General features: G+C 35.0%; 1 long non-coding RNA gene across 14 annotated transcripts in view; it reads left to right on the top strand.

Annotated features, from left to right (window-relative positions):
* The window catches only part of LOC102155742, a 291499-nt gene that overhangs the window by 13024 nt on the left and 253297 nt on the right, over window positions 1-25178 (top strand). The window contains exon 3 of one of the 14 annotated variants that reach the window (XR_005383286.1): window positions 6454-6865. The exons of 12 other annotated variants lie outside the window; for them this stretch is intronic. This is a non-coding gene — a long non-coding RNA (uncharacterized LOC102155742). Of the gene's footprint in view, window positions 1-6041; window positions 6102-6453; window positions 6866-25178 lie in introns of those variants that run through there. One more of the 14 variants, XR_005383277.1, reaches the window with a different exon arrangement.

The raw sequence follows: 25178 nt of genomic DNA on the forward strand, positions 1-25178 counted from the left end.
TAGCAGATCTAAGATCCAAATCCCAGATGTAACAGATTCTTAAGATCTGTGACCATTCCTATAGTCATACTATCTTTTAAGAAACCGTATTATTTCTTATCTGGACTTCTTTGATTCTGAGATAAGATGTACATTTAAAAAAATGTATTCTTATTTCCATTGATCATTTTTAATGCATGATCTCTAGGCTTTTCGTGTCTCAGATGAAGCTCCCATGTATATATAGGCGAAATCCTAGACATTGCACTAGAAGATACTGTCCCAATGTATAAAATACACTATTTAAAAATAGAGAAACATTGTATCATGGAAAATGACTTTTCTTTACCCTTTGTTTTTATTCAATAATTTCACTCTCTGAGTGTTTTGCTGTCATTTGGAAAAACAAAAACAATTACTTTGAGTATTTCATGACATTTCTTAGACATTTATTTAACAAATAGTTATTGAATGTTAGTTATGTACTAGGTCCTATTCTAAGTGCTGTGGCTGCAGCAGTGAACTAAGGACTCTGCCTTCATAGAGCTTTCACTCCAGTGAGGGGAAAGAGAATCTGGAAAAAAGTAATATAACTTCAAATAGGGATGCTTACTATGAAGAACAAGCAAGGAACAGAGTAGTCAGGGCTGGGAAGTGTGGAGATCATAAGGAAGGTACTTTCAGGTCCAGATGATACGACTAATTGAAAGAAATTTCTCTCTGACTTGGCATTTATGTGATCAGCCAAGTTGCTTGCCTTGCTCCATTCTTACTCAGGTTAATTAGTTGGGAGAGATTCTTGACAGACATACTGTCATGAATGTTTACATTCATTTATTACTCTTATTTTCAAGAGGAAAATGGGGATTAAATTTGTCAGATGAAGAAAGGTTAAGTGAAGTAACTTTTCATCTTTTTCAGAGGGGTGTTTTTTGTCTTGCTTAGGTTCAATACAAATTTGAAAAGCATCTTCCTGGGTAATATGGAAGGGAAGTTTAGATCTGCCCTTGGAACCCAGATTTCTCAGTCAAAAAATCTCAGAGCCCCTTTTCTCCGAGACACAATGTGTAATTTCACGAAGGTTACTATAATTCTCATCTACCTCCTGGAGGAAATTCTTGACATCAGCTTGAAGGTGTTCTTATAAGAGACTCACTATAGAAACATTCATTTCTTTTCAGTGTGTTTAATTCCGTACTCTGACACTGGCTAGTTAAGTGACCTTGAGCAAATTGCTTTCTCTCACAAAACTTCTGATTCTCCCTGACAAATTCCCTTTTCTTCATCACTCAAACAGTTCTTGAAATCTCATCTCCCACAGGAAGCAGTTCTAATAAATTAGAGAAGAAATGATTAATTCCAATATGTCACTTCCATTGTGCTCTTCTTCTATTCTACGTACCTACTAAATGCACTTTCCCTCCCCCCCCCCCAGTTTATAGCTAATAAAAAGACACTTTGGCCTTAATTTCATTATTTATATAAAAGCAGTTGCTTATGGTTATCATCCCAGCTGCATATTTACCTATTTCATAGGTTATATTCTAAAGTGTTTAAGTCCTACTTGCAGGTGTCAGCCCCATTGAAAATGGACATTACTTTCTATCTTCTAATTTTACCCAACAAAATAAGAGGAGTTTTTCCAGACCTATCTGAAAAATATCAGACGGCAGGTTGGGTGCCAGAAATATGGCCTAAAATAGAGATTTCTCTGAACATAGTGACTCAATATGGCTTTTATAACTGTATCCCCACTCTTAAGTCCAGTGTCCAGCGCTTGGTAAGTGCTCAATATTCTCTCGTCAAATGATGGGTGGTCATTTAGCACTGCCCTAAGAGACCAAGTACATTGATCCTAGGATCTAAAGCTTCCACAGAGTTCAGTCAAGGCTTTGACAGGAGAGCTGGAGTGAAGGGACAGAGATTCTGGAAATCCACCTTACTACCATCTCTGACACTAATTAGCTGAATGCTCTTGGGGAAATGACCTATCTTCTTTGACATTCAGGTGTGTTGAATGAGATGATCTCTAGAGTAACTTTTAGATATAATATTATAGTAGGAGTCCCTGATTCATTGATAATACCTGAAATAAACCAAAAATTTTCCTAAGGACTGTAAATAAATATTTATTGGCAATGCTGTGGTCAGAGGTAATGTCTGGGTGATTGTGGTCCTTCCAGATAGGTTATAATAGATGTTTGCAAGTGTATCAGGGAAGGGATCGTTTCCCTGAGCACCATGTCAGGCACAGCAGGATTCTAACACCAGACTTCCACCAGCTACAGGCCGTAGGTAATAAAAGTGTGATGCCTAGCTGGTAACTGAATCTTTTTTTGGCAAAGAATGTCAAAGAAGGCTATGCATGTAGGAAAGTACCAGAAAATACTATTTCTTCTAGTACTGCTGCTACAGCTTTGAGTATAATCTGCCTCATACTCAAGAGCATTGTAAGAATTAATGAGTGCAAAATGCTTTTGTGAAAGAAACTTCCTGAACCTGGTCCATGCCAGTGAAATGGGCTGACACTAAAGAACCCAAAGGTCCCCTAAGCAGCATGCTATGAGTATTAACATATGCATTACAGTGCATTAACATTAGGAGTGATTAAATTAACTATGACCTAAACATAACAATGGCTAAATCATCCTTACCAGACAGAGCAGAAAATTGCACACAGCTTTTTGGTATGGGGCAGTGAATAAGATCATAGCACCTCGGTGTCAGTGAGGCAGAGGCAGCACTAAATGAAGGCTGTTGGATTTACAAGATACCTTGGCTCATTTCCAGGGATCACTTCCCCTGCAATTAAACATCAAGAGGGCATTCATGTGCCCCATACCTACTCAAGGCTGCAGTTTTAATTTATCCCTTTTAAAGTCATATGTAGGAAAAGAGAACACTGTTGTCACACATGGACATATGGGCAACATCCATCCGGCTGAATAATAAATTGTGTCTTTTTCTTTACACTTGCAAATCTCCAGTTTTGAGGGTCTCCCCGCTGCTAACATAAGAGAGTGCAGAGAGATGACGAGGACAGAGTGGCTCCATCTGGAGTATCCTTCATGGGGATTACAGATAGCTCTGCAAATCATTAACACTGGGCATTCATTAGAGGAAAGAAAACTTCTGTGAGAACCAAGACCTAGCACATTGTGGTCCCAAGAGCTCCTTCTTGTTCAATGGCCTATACTAATCTTTGTCAGGGAAAAATAATCTTTTTTTGTTGTTGTTTGAATAATAAAGAACTCCTGAGTCACTCTCAGGGTGTCAAAAGCTCACTATGTGGTTTTTGTGTTCTTTGGCCACTGTGTCGCTCCCATGGACTCTTGTGATTTTGAATTTACCCTCACCTTTCTCATACTTGAGCTTTCTCTCCACCGGTCTCTCTGCTGTGAAACAAGAGCTTTGTACAGGCAAGTTTCTATGGAAGTTGCTGCTGCTTTAGTGGAAAGTGTTAGGAATAATGCTGCATTTTCCTGAAGGCTTCTAAAAACAAAACAACTAGTTGGTTTAACAATCACCTTTTCTGAGACTTTTGTGCATGATTAGGAATACAAGCATACTACTTAGAATCTGGGAACTCCCTTATTTCCTTTAGAAAAATAGAACAAAACAACATGTGTTTTTTTGCTGCTTCCTGAAAAACAGCTGCTTAATAAGAAATAAGCACAAACTGTGAGACTATTTCCCAAAGCCTGGCTATGTTTGGGTTTCAAAGTCCACAGTCCCAGGCGATGCTTCACTCTTGGATTTCAACTTTTCATGTGTTGTAATGGCAATTTGGCCTGTAGGACATAGTTACATATACTTATAAATTACAGTCCTCTGCTCTCACGCTGGTGAAGAATAAATTCTTAAAGGTAGAGACGTTGAGCAGTTGAGTCATGAACATCAAGATGGTTCTCAGAATTACCTTCTATGTTATAAGAGTCTCTAAATACTGCTGTTTTATAATGTGACTTTCATAATATTTATTACTGCTTTTGTTTTGGTTTTGATGGTTTATTTGAGTTTTAGCAATACTGATAATTTCCTGGGCATTCTGTCTAGAAAAGAAAAGATCTTTGGGGACAATGATGGATAAAATCTTCCTATTTCAAAACATGTGATAAATAACATTTCCTTGTGCGGAAAGCAAGTTGGAATTCTTTAGCAGATACTCATTTTACTCACACATCTCCTCCTTTCTCTATCTAGATGCCATCCATCTAGTTCTGGCTTTATGGGTATGTGACCAGTGTAGTCTGCTAAAAAAATAATTAAAGAAGGCAATTTAGGTTATACAAACAAACTTTATTTAAAACTTCACAAAGCAGTCAAGAAAATTGCAAAACAGGGCAGAAGGTGAGAAGCTTTTAGAGGGTATTGAATAGGGAACAAAGAAGTAAGTATGGAGCACAGAGCTGGCTTGGCTTTGGGGGATTGGCTGAGTAGATGACCAGATTGCCATTCTGGTCAAAGGGAGCATTTACAGTGTCACAAAAGCTATCGAAGTTCCAGCGTGCCAGTGTGGCACCCTACTTGGGAACAGTTCCATCTTGCGTCTAGAAACTTACTTCAGTGAGTCACCACAGGGTGCCAGATTCAGTAGGGCTTGTGGTTGGGGCATGATGCTTTGAAGTTTCTAACTTGGAATTGTTAATAAAGTTATCTTTGAATTTATGTTTTATGAATAAAGTCCAGTGGGGCAAGAAAGCATGTGTTGGGGGCTTGCAGCCTGAAGTAAACACAGGGCATACACTAAGAGACGTCTCTTTGAAGTCACTTCCTCTTGCCTGGGTGTTACCTGAGTACGGAGAATATATTTCCTTCTGTGATTTTTTAAATCTTTTATTCTGTATTCTGGCCAGAACTCATTCATTCCTAGTCTGTTTTATTGCAATTGCAAAGCAAGACAGTGATAGGAAGTTTTTGGAAGCAGCTTAGATTAAAGTGCAATAGGGTGTGTGTGTGTGTGTGTGTGTGTGTGTGTGTATAGTTGATGTTGCAGTTACAGTTGTCACCTGGCCAGCATCTCCCCAGACGTCCCAGGAGGCAGAGATCCTGGTCATTGATCCTGAACAATGATATGACAGTTGGGTAGTGAAAGTATTAGTTGTCTTAATTGCTGCTTTCTCTAACTTACTGAGGTAGTGGCTCTGATTGGATAAGGTAAAGACAGACCTTTCTTCACATTGTTTTGGTGGAAATGAGTATATCGGCGTATGATGGTGCTAAGATTTGGGGATGAAAAAGGGGTGGAACAGCGTACCTTCTCTATCTCATTCATTTCATACTCTTCCCTAGAGTCACTTCCAGTCATTATACAGTGGCAAGTCCTAAGATGATGACGGGTTCTAAACTCTCAGCACACACAGGAAAGGTCTACAGATTTAAGGATACCAAATTTCTAATTTGATTTCTCTGTGTGGCTGGATAATCTTCAGCAAAGGGCAAGTGGAGCCCGTCTTTTATCATTTAATAAAATCTGTGGTAATTAACAACATAATGGTTATAAAAAGATTCAGGGATTTTAACACTCATAGTTTTCTTTTATATCTTCCAGGAGAGCACAAACTTCTCTTAGTCCACTTCCAAAGATTTTCTTCCCTAGATTTTATGTAATGAGAAAAAGGCTCCTTCTTTCTTTCACTACTACTGTTATACAATAGATGACACAGAGGTGTTACTCCATGAGATTAAAACTAGAACCAGGAGACAAAATAAGATGTATAGTGTACAGAATACACACATTTGCCCACTGTGCTTTAGTGATAGTTGTTGTCTGTGGACAAAGAACTGGGCTTCTTCTCATTTGCTGTGAGTGATCAAGGAAGAGGAGCCACTCCTCATCTGCCCCAATGGATGCCACACCCCATCACATGCCACGCACTGTGTTTCTTTGCCTATGATTGTTAATAAACCCATCAATACTGTTAAAGGGAGTAACCAATGAATTAATAAAAGAATAAGATTTGAGTCATAAAAAACATAGTATATTTTTTCATGAGAATTTAGCAAGGAGTTTTTTGTGGATCTAGTTTCTCTTTTTTAAGATTTTTATTTATTTATTTCAGAGAGAGAGAGAGAGAACAATCATGAATGAAGGGGAGGGGCAGAGGGAGAAGCAGACTCCCCACTCAGCAGGGAACCCAGCAGGTCTCAATCCTAGGACCCTGGAATCAAGACCTGAGCCAAAGGCAGGTACTTTAACCCACTGAGTCACCCAGGTGCTTAGTGGATCTAGTTTCTTGATATAAAAGAAACTTGATATAAAAAGAAATACTAATAAATCCAAAAGACACACAGGAAAAATCAAAGTCATTTTTAAGTACTATTCTCATTTAATAACCTTCCATATGGAACAATTCATTATTTTATGAATCATTGAAATGTCTTTTAAAAAGTCTATTTCTAAAAAAAAATAATAATAAAAAGTCTATTTCTTTCTTTCTCTTTCTCTGTATTTATGTCTATATCTATTCTCAGCCACAGCCCCTGTGAACCATACACATTTAAAGTGAATGCAGCCACTTAGAATACCACGGACTAGAATGTGGGATGCAATGATTTCTGTTTATTCTGCTCTAAGCTCTTTTACCATTTGTTTTCTGTCCTTGTTAGTAGTTTTGGACCCATGTAAGACATGCCAGTAATGGTAACGTACTTCTGAGAAGAAACAGGGAAAGTACTATGAAAGCTTGACTCTTGAAGCAACTTCAAGGAGGTCAGGGAAACACAGGGTAAAAGAGAGCGGAAAGGTAGAGATGGACATTATGAACGACACCTTAACAATCCCTGTGGCAGAGGAGGACTGACCCACAATTACATGAGCTGGAGCTAGAAGAAACTAAGGCCTGAGGTCAATCCAGCCTTCAAGGAGTGAGAGAACCACAGTCACTAGCCACCCTAAAATTCAAGAATTCAAATCTTTAAGAATTTTGCAATAAAAAAATCTGTCTTGTCCTCATCTAACTCAATATGTTTCTGTATTAGTCTGCATGGGCTAGCATAACAAAGTAACCATAGACAGGGTGGCTTAAAAAATAGAAATTTATTTTCTTCCCGTTCCGGAGGCCAGAAGTCTGACATCAGCATCCCAGCATATTTGGGTCCTAAAGAGAGCTAGCTGTCTTCCTTTAAAAAAAAAATATTTTAAAGATTTTATTCATTAATGAGAGACAGAGACAGAGGGAGAGGGAGAAGAAGGCTTCATGCAGGGAGCCCCATGTGGGACTTGATCCCTGAACTAGGGTCACGGCCTGAGCCAAAGGCAGACACTCAACCGCTGAGCCACCCAGGCATCTTGAGAGCTGTCTTCCTGATGTGAAGACAGCCTCTCTCCTACTGTGTCCTTACATCATAGAGAGTGAGCTCTTCGTTGTCCCTTATTAGGGCACTGATCATATTAGAGCCCCACCCATATGACCTTACTTAACTGTAACCACTTTCTTACTCCAAATGCAGTCTCATTGGAGGTTAAAGTTTCTAGAATTTGGGGTGCGGCACAATTCAGTCCAAAGCAATTTCCTCTCTAGAAATTTTCCTCTGGTCTCCCAAGAATGTGTGCATATGCAGCTAGCTTGGCAGAGTCTTTGATAACTGACCTACCAAGAGTACCATAAGCAGAAACAGAATCCAGATGGATCTTCCTTATCTATATGGCGAATGTCCAATCGAGTCTTTTCATGTTTCATTACTCTAAAAGGACTTCTCCTCCTGCCTCTATCCTTTAATGTCCCTCGTGATTATATTGGACTTTCCCAGATAATTGAGAAAAATCTCCCAATTTAAAGTCACCTGATTAGAAACTTGAATTTTATCTGCAACCTTAACTCCCTCTTGCAATGTAACATAACATCTAAATGGTACCAAGGATGAGAATGCAGACATTTTGGGGAGACAAGTCTTCTGTTTTTCCTGACTATTGCAATGCTCATATAACTATATTAGAAGACATAATTTCTTGTACCTGTAATCTAACAAGGTAAGGGATAAGTAAATCAAATCATTAAGTTTGGAACCTGGATTTGACCTAAATAGTACTATACTCCTGGGAATTTTAATTTCTGGCTTCCTAGAAATGAGCCTTCTAAAATTGGATAATACTCAAATTAGATTATGGATACAAATTAAAGTGAATTTCATCAACGGCACACAATTCAATTGTACTCCAGTTTTCTTTAGCATTCAATCAGCTGACACTTGCAAATTTTCAAACAACTTGATAAAGAGGAACACATAAACTTTGAGATAGGCAAAACACTGAATCTGAAATTAATAGTGTATTCCAATTTCAAATTGAAAAATTTTAGGAAATGAGTATGAACAAAAAAACCCTTACATTTAATAATGGATTTTGAAATATAAAATTATTTCTGTTACTGTAATTGTACAATATGAGTTTTGCAAGTAATTAATATTCATTTCAGTTATATTTTATACAGAGAGAATATCAAAAAATACTATAATTTTACTTTCAGATCTCAGAAAATGCTTAAATATAAATTACTTGAAATAATAGTACACTGTTTTTCAAATAATATACAAATATATATCTTCATTTTAAGTAAGCTGTTTACTAAGTGCTTACTGTATGCAACATTTGGAGGGATATAAAATTTTATAGGATACAGACTCTTGGAATTTACATACCTGTAAAAGGAGAGGATGAAGAAGAATTTATATAAAATTTTACCTTTATATTGTCTATTACCATATGTTTTATTTTAATGCAATTAGTATAAAATGAAATACTTTTCCTATTTTTTATTTTTAAAAATGAAACTGCCATTATAAATCAATACAGTTTGGTTAATTGCACTAGGGTCTTCTTGAGAGAATGTAGTAGCTCCAGAAAACTCTGTTTTTGTTTCAATTATTTTAGTTGAATGAACATAGCTGATTTGTCCCTTTAGCTCCTATATATATATACACATGTTCACAATGATCATAAGTGAGAGTAAAAAATTAAATCACTGAGAAAGTCAGTACGTTTGCTCTATACACACACACGCGCGCACACACACACACACAACTTGTTACTTTGATAGCTCATGTCTTAAAAGAACCTAGAGAATAAAACCATGTTATGCAAATATTTCATATTTTCTCCCAGCATACAAATACTAAATAAATACTTGCTAAATGAATGAGCAAATAGTTCTCAATGAATTTATTCAATATATGAAAATCTTTAAGTTTGCAAAGAAGAGACAGCCTCACATAACATCCAATATTGGAATTTATTGAAAAGCTAAATGGGAGTTTAGGATTCAAAAATAATTTCACCTTTTCACTGTATGACCTCTGTGGGTCCTAGTGCTTCTATACGCGAATATAGCAAAGCTTCTATGGCATACTTGGCCACTATTCAGAACCATGATACATCCTGACTTTTCTTACCTACAGTTTTTCTTTTTCTTTTTGAATATTTATCCTGGAACATGTTAAGACACAACACTAGCTCTAAGGCTCTCATATCCCCATCAAACAGCTGCAGTAGTTATCAAGCATTGCCACTCCTGTCCCATTTTTGTTTTCATGCTACGGGCCCTTACTGTGCTGGGCGATTTTGAAGCAAATCCCAGCTATCATGTCATTTCATCCAAATATATTTATAGGTGTGTCACATTTGTAAATGACGAAGTGGATGTGACTTTTTGAGAGTGCCTGGCTAAATAAACATTGTTACTGTTTTCGATTGGGTAGCCTTTTATGCTTGATTTATAGGAATGCTTTATATATTCTCCGTATGAGTCCTTTGCTTTTATGTGTTTGTGCGTATACTTAAACAATATCCTTTCCCATTTCTGAATTTGTCAAATTTTGAGTTTGTGTATGGTGTATTTTAATAAATAGAATCTCTCATTTTTGTTGTAATCATCTGATCAATACTTGTCTTTTATATAGTCAGTAGTTTTTCTGTCCCATAGAACAAAGTGTCACCTGTACCACAGTCATAGATATGTTACTGTATGTTGGTATGGCCTAGATATTTTTGTCCTCCCAAATTCATGTGTTGAAATCCTGATGCCCAACATGATAGTATTAGAAGTTGGGACATTTGGAGATGCCTAAGTCAGTAGAGTAGAGCCCTCATGAAAGAGACCCCACAGAGTTCCTTAGCCTCTTCCACTGTGTGAGAATGCAGTAAAAAGTACAACCTGGAAGAGGGCCATTACCAAAATCTGACGAAGTTGGCACCCTGATCTTGGACTTCCAAACTCCAGAACTGTGAGCAGTAAATTCCTATTGCTTGTAAGCCACCCGATCTGTGATATTTTGTTATAGCAGCCCCAATGGACAAAGACATATGTTGTCTTCTAGGAACTTTATTTTTTAACTTTCACATTTGCTTTCAATCTAACAAGAATTTATACTTGTGTAATATAGAGGTGGGGAAGGGGATAAGATTCACTTTTTTTAAAAATATGGGCAATGAAGTGCCCCATCTATTTAAAAAGAATATCTTTCTTCACAAGGCAGTGACACCTTTGTCATTTATCAGGAGATTGTGTGTATATAGAGCTGAATCAATATTAGAGTATTTTAATTACTGCAGCTTTATATCTAGTAGTAAACTCTAGAAATTTTCTTTTAGTTTGTTTTGACTTGGTCATTTGCATTTACACATGCATTTTAGAATATACTTGACAAATTCCACCGGAATTAAAAAACAAAAAGTTTACTAATCTTTTTATTAGAATTGCACTGAAACGATATCAGTTTAAAAAAGATTATCCTTATACTAGTGAATCTTCTAATCCAAGAACACCATATATCCTTCCATTTATTTAATTTATTTCAATAATGTCTTGTAGTATTCTAGTAGAGATTTCCTCCGAGGAAATAGAACGTAATTCATTAGTTTACTCCTACTGTTTTTTATTGTTTTATTTGTAGCAGGTGTGATTTTTTTTAAAAATTCATTTTCTATTTACTGCTGGTAGATAGAAATACAATGGACACTTGGGCTTTAATTTTGTATCTTGTGACTGACCTTCCTTCCATTCTTTCTCCCTCCCTCCCTCCATTTCCCCTCCCTCTTTCTTTTCTGCTCTTCTTTTCTTTCTTTTCTTTTTTTTCTTTCTTTTCTTTTCTTTTCTTTCTTTCTTTCTTCCTTCCTTCCTTCCTTCCTTCCTTCCTTCCTTTCCTTCCTTCCTTCTTCCTTCCTTCTTTCTTTCTTTCTTCTTTCTTTCTTTCTTTCTTTCTTTCTTTCTTCTTTCTTTCTTTCTTTCTTTCTTTTTCCCCTTCCTTCCTTCTTTTCTTCCTTCCTTCCTTCCTTCTTTCCTTTGGTTTTATCTAAATTCCAGTTAGTTGACATAATAGCATAATACTAGTTTCAGAAGTAGAATTTTGTGATTCATCACTTACATAAAACACCCAGTGCAGGTCCTTAATACCCATCACTCATTCAACCCATCGCCTTGCCCACCTCCCTTCCAGCAACCCTAAGCATTTTCTCTATAGTTAAATGCCTGTTTTATGGTTTGCCTATACTCAGTCTGCTTATTAATTCTGATATTTATCTGTAGACTCTTTTTAAATTTTCTAATTTATAAATAATTATAGTTTTATTTTTCCTTCCAAAACCATATATTTTTTTAATTTATTTTCCTTTCCCTGGAAAGTCCAGTACAAGGTTGAATAAAAGTGATGACACTAGCATCTTATTAGTCTTGTTCTCAGTCTCAGTAGGGAAGTTAAATATCACTATTAACTTTGATGTGTGTTGGAGGGTCTGTATAGAAGTTCCTTATCAGAGTAAAAAAATTATTCCTTTTATATCATGAATGGATTATTGACATGATCAATGATGACTTTTCTTCTTTCTGTTAATGTGGTGAGTTATATTGGTTTTCCAATGTTAACCAATTTGGCATTCATGAAATAATCATAGCTTGGTCAGTGTACAGTCATTATATATATGAAAAAATGTGGTTTCCTAATATGTTGTTTAGAATCTTTGCATATAGGTCTTGCATCTGTGTTTATAGTACAGATTGTTCAGTAATGCTTTTTTTTTTTTTTTTTACATTGTAATGACTGTTTCAACTTTTGATACCAAGTTTATTCTGGGCTTCTATAATGAATTAGAAAATATGTTTTTTCTCTCTTTTGGGACACTTTGTGTAATTCTTTTTTTCTTTAGTAAGTCTTTGGATGAACATTAATGAAATTGTCTAAGTCTAAGGTTTTCTTTGTGGAAAGATCTATAGCCAAGGATCATATTACTAGATATGAGATTATTTAGATTTTTTTTATTTCTATTGGATTCTATTGGATTCTGTTTTGCTAGGCTTTTCCACTTCATCTCTATTTTCAAGTTAACTGGCACAAAAGTTCAAGTTAACTGGCACAAAAGTTCATCACATCTACTTATTATTTTAATAAGTTTAGGATCTCTAATTTGATGTTTCATTTTTCATTACTGATACTAGGAAGTTATTCCTTCCTTTTAATTTTTCCTTAATAAACCGTAATAGCAGTGTATCATTTTTATTAGTGTTGTCAAATGACCCAAATTTAGTGGTGTTACTTTTTTTAATGTATGTGTTTTCTATTTAATTCATGCCTTTCTTCTTTTCTTCTTTTTGTTATCTGTATGTTACTTTCTTTGGGTTTAATTTTCTGTTCCTCTGTTAATTCCTTGAGAGGAAATTTTAGATCATTATATATCATATTTTTTCCTTTTCTACTTTATGCATTTGATTCTGTAGATGTCCTCTCAAGCATATCTTTTGCTGTATCCCACAGGTTTTCATATATTTTGTTTTCATTATCACTTAATTCAAATTGATTTCTGATTCCCATTGTGATATCAAAGAAAATGCTTTGAAATGATTTTAAAGCTCAAAAAATTTTGTGCCTTACTTTAAGATTCAACATACTATCATTTGAAGAAAAAAAAATTTTAAAGATTTTATTTATTTATTCATAAGAGACACACAGAGAGAGAGACAGAGACATAGGCAGAAGGAGAAGCAGAGGGAGAAGCAGGCTCCATGCGGGGAGCCGACGTTGGACTTGATCCTGGGTCTCCAGGATCAGGCCCTGGGCTGAAGGCGGAGCTAACCTCTGAGCCACCCAGGCTGCCCTGAAGAAAATGTTTATTCAATAATGGTTGGATTTAGTGTTCTTTATATGACAGTTAGGTTAATACCATTAATCTCATTTAGGTCTTCTATATCTTTTCTAATGTTCTTGTTTGTATATACCGTTAGCTATGAAGAGAGGTTGTTTTAAAGTCTCTCATATGTGACATGGATTTTCTATGTTTTCTTTCCATTTTTGCTTCTTGTACTTTGGAGCTCTATTATAGGAACATGGATTGTACATTGTAATATCTTCCTTGTGGGTTGACCTTTTTATTATCATGAGATGTATCTTTTTATTTTTTATAAGTCTTCTGGACTTTGTATTTTTTATGTCTTCTGGACTTTTTATTTTTTATAAGTCTACTTTGGTGTTAGTATAGCTTCACCAGTTTTATTTTGCTCAGCGTTTGAATGATATGTCCCTTTCTAATTTCAGCCTCTTTTATATTTATATTTAACATGTGTTCTTATAATTTTTAAGGCATGTTCTTATATTTAATGGGTATCTCTTATAAGCAATATATAGTTGGATTTTAAAAATGAAATTATAGATTTATTTAGGCTTCTAGTTACCATATGGTGATTTGTTTTCTGTTTTTCCATATTTTTAATAGTGCTTTTTATTCTTCATTTTGCCTGTTTTCAAAATCAACTTTTTATTATGTGACTTTTCCCCAAAGGGAAAAGTTAAAGGGAAACTTACTTAAACACTCTTTACTATGCTCTTCGTTATAAAGAATATAGAATGCATATTTGAATTAGTATAATTATAATTACAAAATCTAATATAAAATAAATTACATATATTTAAATAACTATAAAAAGTCAAGTGTAATATAAAAATCATACTTTTTCTATTTTTATTAAATGTTTAAATGTTAACTTTCTATATGTTGCTGCAGTCTTTTGAATAAATTATTTACTTCCTTATAGAATTTCCTTCAGTTAAGAATTTTATTGATTGAACCCTGTATTATCATTTAATATGTTCCACTATTCCCTGTGCTTTATTTCAATTAGTAATTGGGTTTAGAGGCTTGATCTGCTCCAGGCTTGATTTTTGTTTTACTTAGTACACCTCATAGATGGTGTTGTATATTTCCATTAGATGGTACTTCATGTGCAATTGTCTCTCTTTTAGTGATCTCTTTTAGTGATATGAGTGATCACTGGAGTAATTTCAGTTATGATGATATGTAGGAAATAAAAAGAAATAGGAAACTTCAAATTATAGGAGAATTTCAAATATAACAAGTTATAAAATCCAACATATACAAATTAATAGCCTTTGCATATACAAACAGGTATCAATAAGATGATATAATGGAAGCAAAAAGATTACACTGCTATAGAAATAAATAGAAAAATAAGTATATATAAAATATCCAAATGAAACTTAACAAAACATAAAAGTTTTGATGTGAACGAGCAATAATGTTCTATGTTCTTAAGGAGTCTCAACATTATAAAGATATCAGCATCCTTCAGCAAAACTAAAACACAGCCTACAGAATGGGAGGAGATATTTGCAAATGACATATTTGATAAAGGGTTAATATCCAAGATACATAAAAAAACTTATAAAAGTCAACACTCAGAACACAAATAATCTAATTTTAAAATGGGCAGAATACATGAATAGACATTTGTCTGAAGAAGTATCTAGATGGCCAGCAGACACATGAAAAAATGCTCAGCATTACTCATCATCAGTGAAATATAAATCAAAACTACAGTAAGATATCACCTCACAACCTGTCAGAATGGCTAAAATTAACAACACAGAAACCAACAAGCTTTGATGAGGATGTGTAGAAAGGGGAAGTCTCTTGCACTGGTGACAGGAATGTAAACCTGTGCAGACACTCTGGAAAACAGTATAGAAGTTCCTCAAAAAGTTAAAAATAGAACTACCTTATGACCCAGCAATTGCACTACTAAGTATTTACCTGAAGAATACAAAAGGACTAACTCAAAAGGATACATGCACCTTGATATTTATAGTAGCATTATCAACAATAGACAAATTATGGAAAAAGCCCAAATACCTATCAACTGATGGAGAGATAAGGAAGAAATAGCATAAATATACCATGGAATATTACTCAGCCATAGGAAATACTGAAATCTTGCCATTTGCAATTCCATGAATGGAGCTAGAGAGTATTATGCAGGTGAAGTAAGTTAGAGGAAGACAAATACTATATGATTTAACTCATATGTGGAATTTCAGAAACAAAACAAACAATGATAAGGGAAAAAAGAGGGAGGCAAATCAAGAAACAGGCTCTTATTTACAGAGAACAAACTAATGGTTACTAGAGGGGAGATGGGTGGGGGGATGAGTGAAATAGATGATGGGGGTAAGGGGTGCACTTGTTGTGATGAACACCAGGTGATATGTGGAAGTGTTGAATCACTATACTGTACGCCTGAAACTAATATTGCACTGCTTATTAACTAACTGGAACTTAAATAAAAAACTATAAAAATAAATCAAATAAATTTTTAAAAATATCAATATCCTTTTGATAAGCTATAAAATTAATTTTAACTGTCGTTTTCCCCTTCCCTTTTGCTTCCCTGAACTTAGTATATGATCGTAAAGTTTGCTTGGAAAAGCAAACTAACATTAATAGCCAAAGAAATAAAAAATAAAGTGGTATATGGGGGTGGGGGATGAAGTGTGGGTTGTCTTTGTAGATATTAGAACATATTGTAAAACCCCTGCAATCAAAATAGTGTTACATTAGCTCATGAACAGATAAATTAATAGAGCAGAAAGAACCCCCATTTGAATATGGACTTTAAATATTTGATAAAGATGGCATCTCAAATTATGGGGAAGATATGGAGGTTTTAATAAGTGGTGTTGTGTCAATGGGATAGCTTTTTTGGAAAACAACAAAATTGAAACCTAATCTTAAATCACCTTCATTTGTCTGTGTTTTCTGATTAGCTATTAGCTATCATCTAACATGTTCTACTAGATGGATTGTCACATTCAACTCTCATTGATGTGGCCAGTCTATCTTACTGAGTTTGTTTAGCTCCAGTGCTGATCCCTATCCTAAATATATTTACATCCAATTATCAATTTAAATACCACTGTAAAATATGTACAAAAATATTTTAAAATTCACTTTTCTTTAAAAGTATCTGTGTTTATAGTAGCTATAAGAGCTTTAAGACCATCTCTTAGAACCAGTCAAGTATAATTTAATGAAATTATGTATTATTAATGTATATTATATGTAGTGCACATATTCAAAGGGAATGATATAAGTGATTAGTTTTAAAAAAAAATGCTCCTTGTTTCAGACTTTCCATTTTAAATCTCATTGATCCCTGAAGTCTTTTGCAACTGACTTTCCTTTGCATAGTTCATTTGGCTTGGAATCTGATGAAAGAATTCTGACTTCTTGATAAGCTCTTGGAATAGGCCTCTCTTGCTATGGGAAGGTATCCAAAATTTATGGATCAGTAATCTAATCCAGACTGGCAACTCCCAAGGAATGAACTGAATTTCCCTTTTATTGTATTCACTCTCTCTCATGGAACACCTGGTCATAAGCTCTGTTCACCACTTCAGCCTGTTCTTCAAAATCACCTTCATAGACCACACTCCTCCCTTTCATGTAGCAACCTATTTTCCATGTATGTACTGATAAGTCAAATGACACAAACCATTTCTGTAAATGCCATGTCTGACAGTTTTCATACTTCGGGGTCTTCCTCCTGTACCATAGATTTCATGCTTCCTAAGTAGATAAGAGTCAATATGGAACATTATTTTAGGCCACAGAAAGTGGTGAGTCCCATCTTTTATATGATAATGTATATATGAACTAGTCTTTGCTGGGAACAAGCAGTGTCATAAAGTGTAAAAGAGGTATAACTGTAGGAAGAGTAGTACAAATGTCCTTTCAATCGTTTTAGAAAATGTACTAAGAAATAGGTAGGGGATATGATAATACCAGATAGAAACTGAACCATTAAGGTTCTGGGAAGATTTTCAAGGTAGTAGAAAAAGTCACAATTAGATTTTCAGTCTCAATTCTTTCAGTTTTGTGACTTTGAAGCAACAACTTTAATTTAATTTCCCTGTTTGTATCATTGGTGCAGGTAATGTTAAGAGCCTTTCAAAATCTGACTTTGGTTAAGCTAAACCTTGATAGCAGATGTACACATAAGAATGGATCTTCAAGTGACTAAACCTAACTCACTTTGATTTAAGGTATATAGGAAAGACTCCCTTCGAAAAAAATATCTGCCTACACTGGATCTGCGAATATATTTGATCTCTTTTTGGTCATGAAAGCTATTAGGAGAAATGATTTTTTTGAGGCTTGTTAACCTATGAATCCCGACTTCTAGGAACAAATGTTGTTCTTTAATAATGCAAGAAAGGGACACAAATGAAGAGTGCATTAAAAAGAGGAGAAAGAAACATTTTTCATATTTTGAAATCAATCTTCAATCAGTTTTTTTTCCAATCAGTGTTTTAAATAAATACCAGTCAACCTCCAGATGAATTTTCAATATGCTTTTCTCTTTGCTCTCATGAGTATTACTAAACAAGACTTCCAGAGGAGAAAAATCCACCTGATTTTTTTTTTTTTTTTAATTTTTTTTTTTTATTTATTTATGATAGTCACAGAGAGAGAGAGAGAGAGGCAGAGACACAGGCAGAGGGAGAAGCAGGCCCCACGCACCGAGAGCCCGACGTGGGACTCGATCCGGGGTCCCCAGGATCGCGCCCTGGGCCAAAGGCAGGCGCCAAACCGCTGCGCCACCCAGGGATCCCAATCCACCTGATTCTTGATTAAAAAATTGTTGATCAAGGAAGAGATGGTAGCAACATTATCCTTTTTAGATTTCTGTTCTTCAGAGATAATTGTGTTATATAAAGTTCATAAGATATTCAGATCAAACAGATATATGTATTGTAGTGAAGGGATATATATGTTAAGACATGCAAATATATCTTATAGAAATACAATATGGGGATCCCTGGGTGGCGCAGCGGTTTGGCGCCTGCCTTTGGCCCAGGGCGCGATCCTGGAGACCCGGGATCGAATCCCACATCGGGCTCCCGGTGCATGGAGCCTGCTTCTCCCTCTGCCTGTGTCTCTGCCTCTCTCTCTCTCTCTCTCTGTGACTATCATAAATAAATAAAAATAAGAATAAAATTTAAAAAAAAAAGAAATACAATATGAATGGAAGAAAAATGAGCAATGTAATATTTGTATGTCCATCTCCCTTGGCATTCCTGCATATATATCAACAACGTTCTGAAAAAAAGCTGTAGAATATTGAACATGTATATATGCATGTAGTGTAATAAAATCCAAAGGAGGCATAACTTCAAGAGAATAGTAGGTATGTTCCTCCCACAATTCTAGAAAACTTACTGATAAAGATTTTTATGATTATGTAATCATAACATAAAAACTTCAGAATTTTGGGATTCAAAGAAGATTCTCAGGGTAAGAGAACATTTGCAATAAGTCATTCTAGAAAGAGTGGGTTGCATTTGACCTCATGAAATCAGTACTGGTCTCATAACAGATGCGAACTCAAAGTGGGGAAAATAAATAAATAAATAAAGACACCAGCCAACTCCAACTGCAGGGGGATCATTTTTACAGGCAGAAAGTAATTATCCAGATGGAAGTTAGCCAGGACACCAGAGAGAGAGTGAATATTCCTACCGTCTCAAAATTCTGTGGGATTTTTAATGAACACAAATGGTCATGACCTTGAGTTTTATGCTCCATCCACAAGAAGAACTTCTTAACAGCAGTGCTGGGGTGTTCCCTCCCTCAACCCCTGCTGTGGGGCACTGATTCAGAATCAAGGATTAAGAAGTCTGTGAATGCCATGAGGATAATGAGGAACCCCTGCAAAAATTATTCGGTTCAATTAAATGACTAATTTTACAGGATAGTAGCAGTGCTGTTTGGCTGCTAGTGGCAAACTGCAAAACCACTCAGTGATTTTCTTTAGGGGAATTTAGTATTTTAATGACAAAATAATAACCATCTATAAGTGCTTAATACTGCCTCTGCTGCCACTTGGAACATTTCTCCCATTCTCCCCAACACCAGTTTTACTTTTTGTTCATTAGTTAAGCCCTCCCAGTCTTGGTCTAATTTTGCACACATGTATTTGATTTGTGATGAATGGATGACAGATTAGCCAGATTGCAAATCATAATTGAGCAGAGGTCCATGTAATGTAAATCACACGGGCCAGTATCCTTTTTTTTTTTTTTTTTTTTTTTTTTTGCATCAAGGCAATAGCCTTCGAAGTTGCCAGAAAAAATAACAGTCCTCAGATTGAATATTGAGCATCATTGATGAGATGATAGACTTTTCCAGAACTTCCTAACATGAACTAAATTCTGACTCTGTGGCTTCAGCCCACAAATTGCCAACAGAAAGCCTCTAGAACACTGCTATAATGAAATTGTAAGACAGAAATGGGAAAGTAACTATCACTTTTTGATCACTAACTGTGTGTCAGATCTTGTATTAGGAATATATATTATATATATTTATATAAATTTATATTTTTATATATTTTTATATTTTAATTTTATATAAATAATTTCATATATATAAATGAATGGGTATTATTAGTGCCATTTAACAGATAATGTGGAGGGGTGTTATTTCTATGCAGGAATCTAGGCAACCTTCTTTGTAATAAAAATATTAACATTTGTACAGGCACATAGGCACATGCACACTCATGCACTCAAGGACAAACTCAGCCTAGAAATTCATGTTGTTCAAATAGACCTGGAAAAAGAAACATTGTGGTAGGAATATTCCATATCATTTTATTGTTGTAGAACTATGATAAATTGTAGCATAATTGCCTAAATCCAGATGATAATGTATTATACCACACATTTATTTCCCTATTTCCTCATGGATATGTCCCCTCACACTTCATTTGTTGTACTCCATTAAAGGAGGGCAGCTCTTCTGAATAATCTTTCACATGTTCACTTGCTTCTATCAGAATTCGGCTAATAGGAAGGAACTGGCACAGCACTAAAGGACAGGAGAAAGAAAAAGCCAGGATTTGTCTTTTCTCTCTGCCTTAGAGAGTAGACAGTGACTTTCTTCTTTCCACTGGCTTCAGATTCTATCAAAGTTTCCCTTTTTCCTGGTCCCAACTCTAGATAGGGAAACCCAACTTTGGTTAATGATCTGATAACACTGTCTTCCTTTGGTCTTTCATTCTGATGGTAATAACACTGGCTTGCCTCATTGCTTTCTTGATGGTATTATCTGTAGCATAAAAGAGAGTTTTGAGGAAATCAAATTTATTTTTTTCTTTTGTCTCTTATGCTTTTATCTAAGAAACTGTTGACTAATTCAAGGTCAAAATGATATTCAAGGGCAGCCCTGGTGGCTCAGCGGTTTAGCACCGCCTTCAGCCCAGGGCCTGATCCCGGAGACTCAGGATCCCGAGTCCCATGTTAGGCTCCCTGCATGGAGCCTGCTTCTCCCTCTGCCTGTGTCTTTGCCTCTCTCTCTCTCTCTCTCTCTCTCTCTCTCTTTCTGTGTGTCTCTCATGAATAAATAAAAATAAAAACTCTTTTTTAAAAATGATATTCTACTCCTGTTTTTTCCTAAGATTTTTATAGTTTTAGTTCTTATCTTTAGATCTATGGATTCTTTTGAGTAAACTTTATCTTTCCACATGGATATCCAGTTGTCCCAGGACATTTTGTTGAAAAGATTATTCTTATTCCACTGACTTGATACCCTTGATTACTGTAGCTTTGTAGTAAATTTTGAAAAGAGACATACAGCTCCTCCAAATTTATAATTCTTTTAAAAGATTGTTTTGCCTGTTCCGAGGCTTTTAAATTTCCATGTAAATTTTGGATCAATATGTCAATTTCTGCCAAAAGGCCAGGTATGATTTTGAGAGGAACTACACTGAATATACAGATCAATTTGGGGAATACTGACTGCCATCTATATATCTTACTGGGTCTGCAAACCATGGTGATAGGATGTTGTCCCATTTATTTGGCTTTTCATTAATTTATTTCAAAGGTATTTGCTTTCATTAATAACTTTTTTTTTAATTTTTAAAAAAACAGAACCCATAAATACACTGTTGAATAAAAATGATGAGAGCAAACATCACTGTCCTGGTGCTGATTTTAAGTTGTAAACTTCAGGGATGCCCGGGTGGCTCAGTGGTTGAGCATTGGCCTTCGGCTCCGGGTGTGATCCTGGGGTCCTGGAATCAAGTCCTGCATCCGGCTCCCTGCAGGGAGCCTGCTTATCCCTCTGCCTATGTCTCTGCCTCTCTCTCTCCATGTCTCTCATGAATAAATAAATAAAATCTTAAAAAAAACGTTGTAAACTTCAGTCTTTTATGATAAAGCATGATATTTGCTGTGCGTGTTTTGTAGATGCACTTTACGAGGTTGACGTAGTTCTTTCCTATTTCTAGTTTGTTGACTTGTTTTTGGTTTTTGTTTTTTTTTTTAAATCATGAAAGGATGTTGGATTTTTTCAATGGCTTTTCCTGTGCCTGTTAAGATAATCATGTGGGGTTTTTTTTTTGTACTTTAGTTTATTAATATTATACATTATTTCGAATGAATTTTGGATATTGAAGCAATCTTACATTCCTGGGCTTGAATTTTACTTGGCCAGAGTATATAATTCTTTTCATATTTTGTGGATTCAGTTTGCTAGTATTTTGTTAATTATTTTTACATCTATGATTATAAGGGATATTAGTAAATAGTTTTTATTTCTTAATTTGTATTTGTCTAGTTTTGTTATCAGAGTATCATTGAACTCAGAATGAATTGAGAAGTGTTTTTATTCTCTTTTGTATTTTATAAGATTTTGTGAAGGATGAGTATTAACTCTTGAAATGTTGATGTAATGTACCTGTAAAACCATCTCACCTGGAATTTTTTGTGGACAATTTTTGAAATATTTAATTTCTTTAGTTTTGAATATTCAGATTGTCTGTTGCTTCATGAATCACTGTCATTAATTTGTGTCTTTCTAGGATTTGTTCATTCACCTAGGTTTTCTAAGTTTTTGGCTATCAGTCATTTTTTTTTAAATTTCCATAGTGAATATAATAGTACTACATCCATTTCCTCTATTCTCTCTCTCTCCATATATATATATATAATGTTTCAATGCTTTATTAACAATTGAAATAAACCCCGAAACTGGAAGTGATGACATCTTAAAAGACCAAGAGGTGAGGGGAAATGTTTACATTTTTTCCCTTTAATTTCCCTTTCTTTTTTTTCCCTGTAATTAAAGCACATCTTAGCACAAATAGATTTTGAAGATTTAGATTTTGTAAATTTAAAGTAGATTTTGCAGATCTTTGTAGATTTAGTAGAAAGATATTAGCATGAAAATATCTCACTGGCTCACCTATATATAGAAGCTCATGAATAAAGTATTTCTCATAACTTAGCTAAAATTTTTATGAATAGACAAGCCTAACAGGAAATGTATCTGATACTATTTTGCATCTGAAAATATTGCAAATAAGAGAAAAAAACAGGTTTTTCACAATTAACACAGTTAGCCAAATTATGCTGTTCTTAATTTTTCATGAATTTTAAGATAAAAACAGAAAAGTTTTTATTGGGGACTACAATAATCTTTATTATGTACAGCATATTAAAATAACAATACTATTCCTACATATTCTGAATTTAGAGCTCTTTTCCTAAAACCATTTTTTAGAAGTTTTCTTCATACCTGATTTTTTTGCATGATAAAATGAAAGGTTAGGTATAGTAGCATCTTATCAAAAGTTACCCCCTAAATCCTTGATTCATGAGCTTTTACATATGGGCAAGCCAGTGGGATGTTTTCATGCTCTCTTGAATGTTGCCAAATATGCCATTGGATTGATATCTAAATTAAGTTCCTCTCTATGGGCTATTCTCTAAAGGGGAAAAGGAATCTAATTTGTCATGAAGGAATCTTCCAGTCTTGACCCCATGTGGTTACTTATAGTTATTAACTCCCAGTAGTTGTTAAGCACAGAAGATGATTTATGGAACTAAAACAACCATCTTATGAAATACATGTTAATGCAACATTTGCAAGTAGCCACTGCCTTCCCCTTACTCATTAGGGCCATTTATATTTAAATAAGATCGAGGCTGATGGAAAACTGAACTGAAGTCCATTGGTTGTTTGTAATTCTTCCTTCCATCTCTGCCACATTCATCCCATTTTTAACACCATTATTGAGTACATACTCTGCCAGATGCTGTGGGCATACAGAAATTAAGACTGTTCTCTAGGAATTAACACACAAATACGTATAATACAATGCCACATGGAATCAGCACCAAGTGAAGACAGCATATTGTGCTGTGGGAGAACAGAAAGAAAAGAGTCCAGTCTCACTGACAGAGGCTGAAAATGCTGTGAGGTGTGAAGCCCTTTAACTTGAGCCTCAAATGATGACTTGGCATTTCCTGGCTTCAAAACAATCCCAGGTGAATGAATTCTTATGAAAGTTATATTGATACATAATATACCCAGGAAAAGGCCATATGTGTGATATGAATGAGCTATGGAATAGTCAGTAATAGGTAACAGGCTATGAATTTGAAGAACTAAGAAAGGGCTTATTTGTGTAGTGTTTCTCATACTGCGTTAAGATGTTTTGACCACATAATATACAAAAATATAAATCATGAGAGTTTTAAGATAGAAATAAGTTATATCTGAGTCCTCAAAGTTCTTCCAAAAGGGTAATAAAAGAAAAAAAAAAGGATAAAGATATATATTGACTTCTTGGGAGAGGTAAATTTCCCTGTACTCCATTTTTAGGTCTTCATAAAAGGAATAGATATTTCGTTATTTTTAGGAAAGAGAAAAATGTTTGAATCTTCATAGGAGTAAATTCTCTCCTTTTATTGTTCTGTTTAATATTCTCTATTGTGGTTCTCTCCCTTTGGATTGAATTTTTGTCCCATGAAGATGGTGCAATAAGACGGGCTAATGTTGGGGATCCCTGGGTGGTGCAGTGGTTTGGCGCCTGCCTTTGGCCCGGGGCGTGATCCTGGAGACCCGGGATTGAATCCCACGTCGGGCTCCCTGCATGGAGCCTGCTTCTCCCTCTGCCTGTGTCTCTGCCTCTCTCTCTCTCTCTCTCTGTGTTACTATCATGAATAAATAAATAAAATATTAAAAAAAAAAAAAACCTCTTTCTTTGTCTTCTTCTTTTTTTTTTTTTTTGGACTCATTAGAAGAGTCATTATTTCAACGTGGGTTCGGAAAAGAGTTTCTCAAACTCACTATTATTAATATTTTGGCCAGGTAATTCTTCACTATGGGAGGCTATCCTATGCATGACAAGATGTTTAGCAGCATATATGACTTCTAGCCACTAGGTGCCAAAGCATGCCCCAGTTGTGATCATTAAAAATGTCTCCAGATATTGCCAAATATCTCTTGGGGGAGTAAAATTGTTCCCAGCTGAAAACCACTATTTTAGAGACAAAGGGGAAAAAGGAGGCTTTCAGTCTGTTGGGTTCAAAATATTGTGCCTATCCTTTACAAACAGGAGAAATGTTGATGTATCCTCATAATTCAATAAAGTACACAAGGAATAGATATTAATAATTTAAAGAATTATATGCCATGGTCAAATGGGATTTATTCTTAGGATTCAAGGATATTTCGGCACCTCACAACAATCAATGTGATACACTATGTTAACAAAATGAAGGATAAAAATTATATGATTATCTCAATAGATACAGAAAAAACACTTGAGAAAATTTAACAGCCATTCATGATAAAACCTCTCAACAAAGTGGGCATAGAGGGAAACATAGTTCAACATAATAAAGGCCATATCTGAGAAACCCATAGTGAATATCATACTAAATGGTGAAAAGTCAAAAGCTTTCTTCTGAAATCAGGAACAAGACAAGGATTACCACTCTCACCACTGCTATTCAACTACAAATCCTAGCTTAAGCTGTCAAGCAAGAAAAGAAACAAAGGTATCATAATTGGCAAAGAAGTAAAATTGTTTCCATTTGTAAATGATTTATTGTTTTTTAAAAATTAT

This window comes from Canis lupus, chromosome 33 (assembly GCF_011100685.1).
Source record: "Canis lupus familiaris isolate Mischka breed German Shepherd chromosome 33, alternate assembly UU_Cfam_GSD_1.0, whole genome shotgun sequence".
NCBI classification, from domain to species: Eukaryota; Metazoa; Chordata; class Mammalia; order Carnivora; family Canidae; genus Canis; species Canis lupus.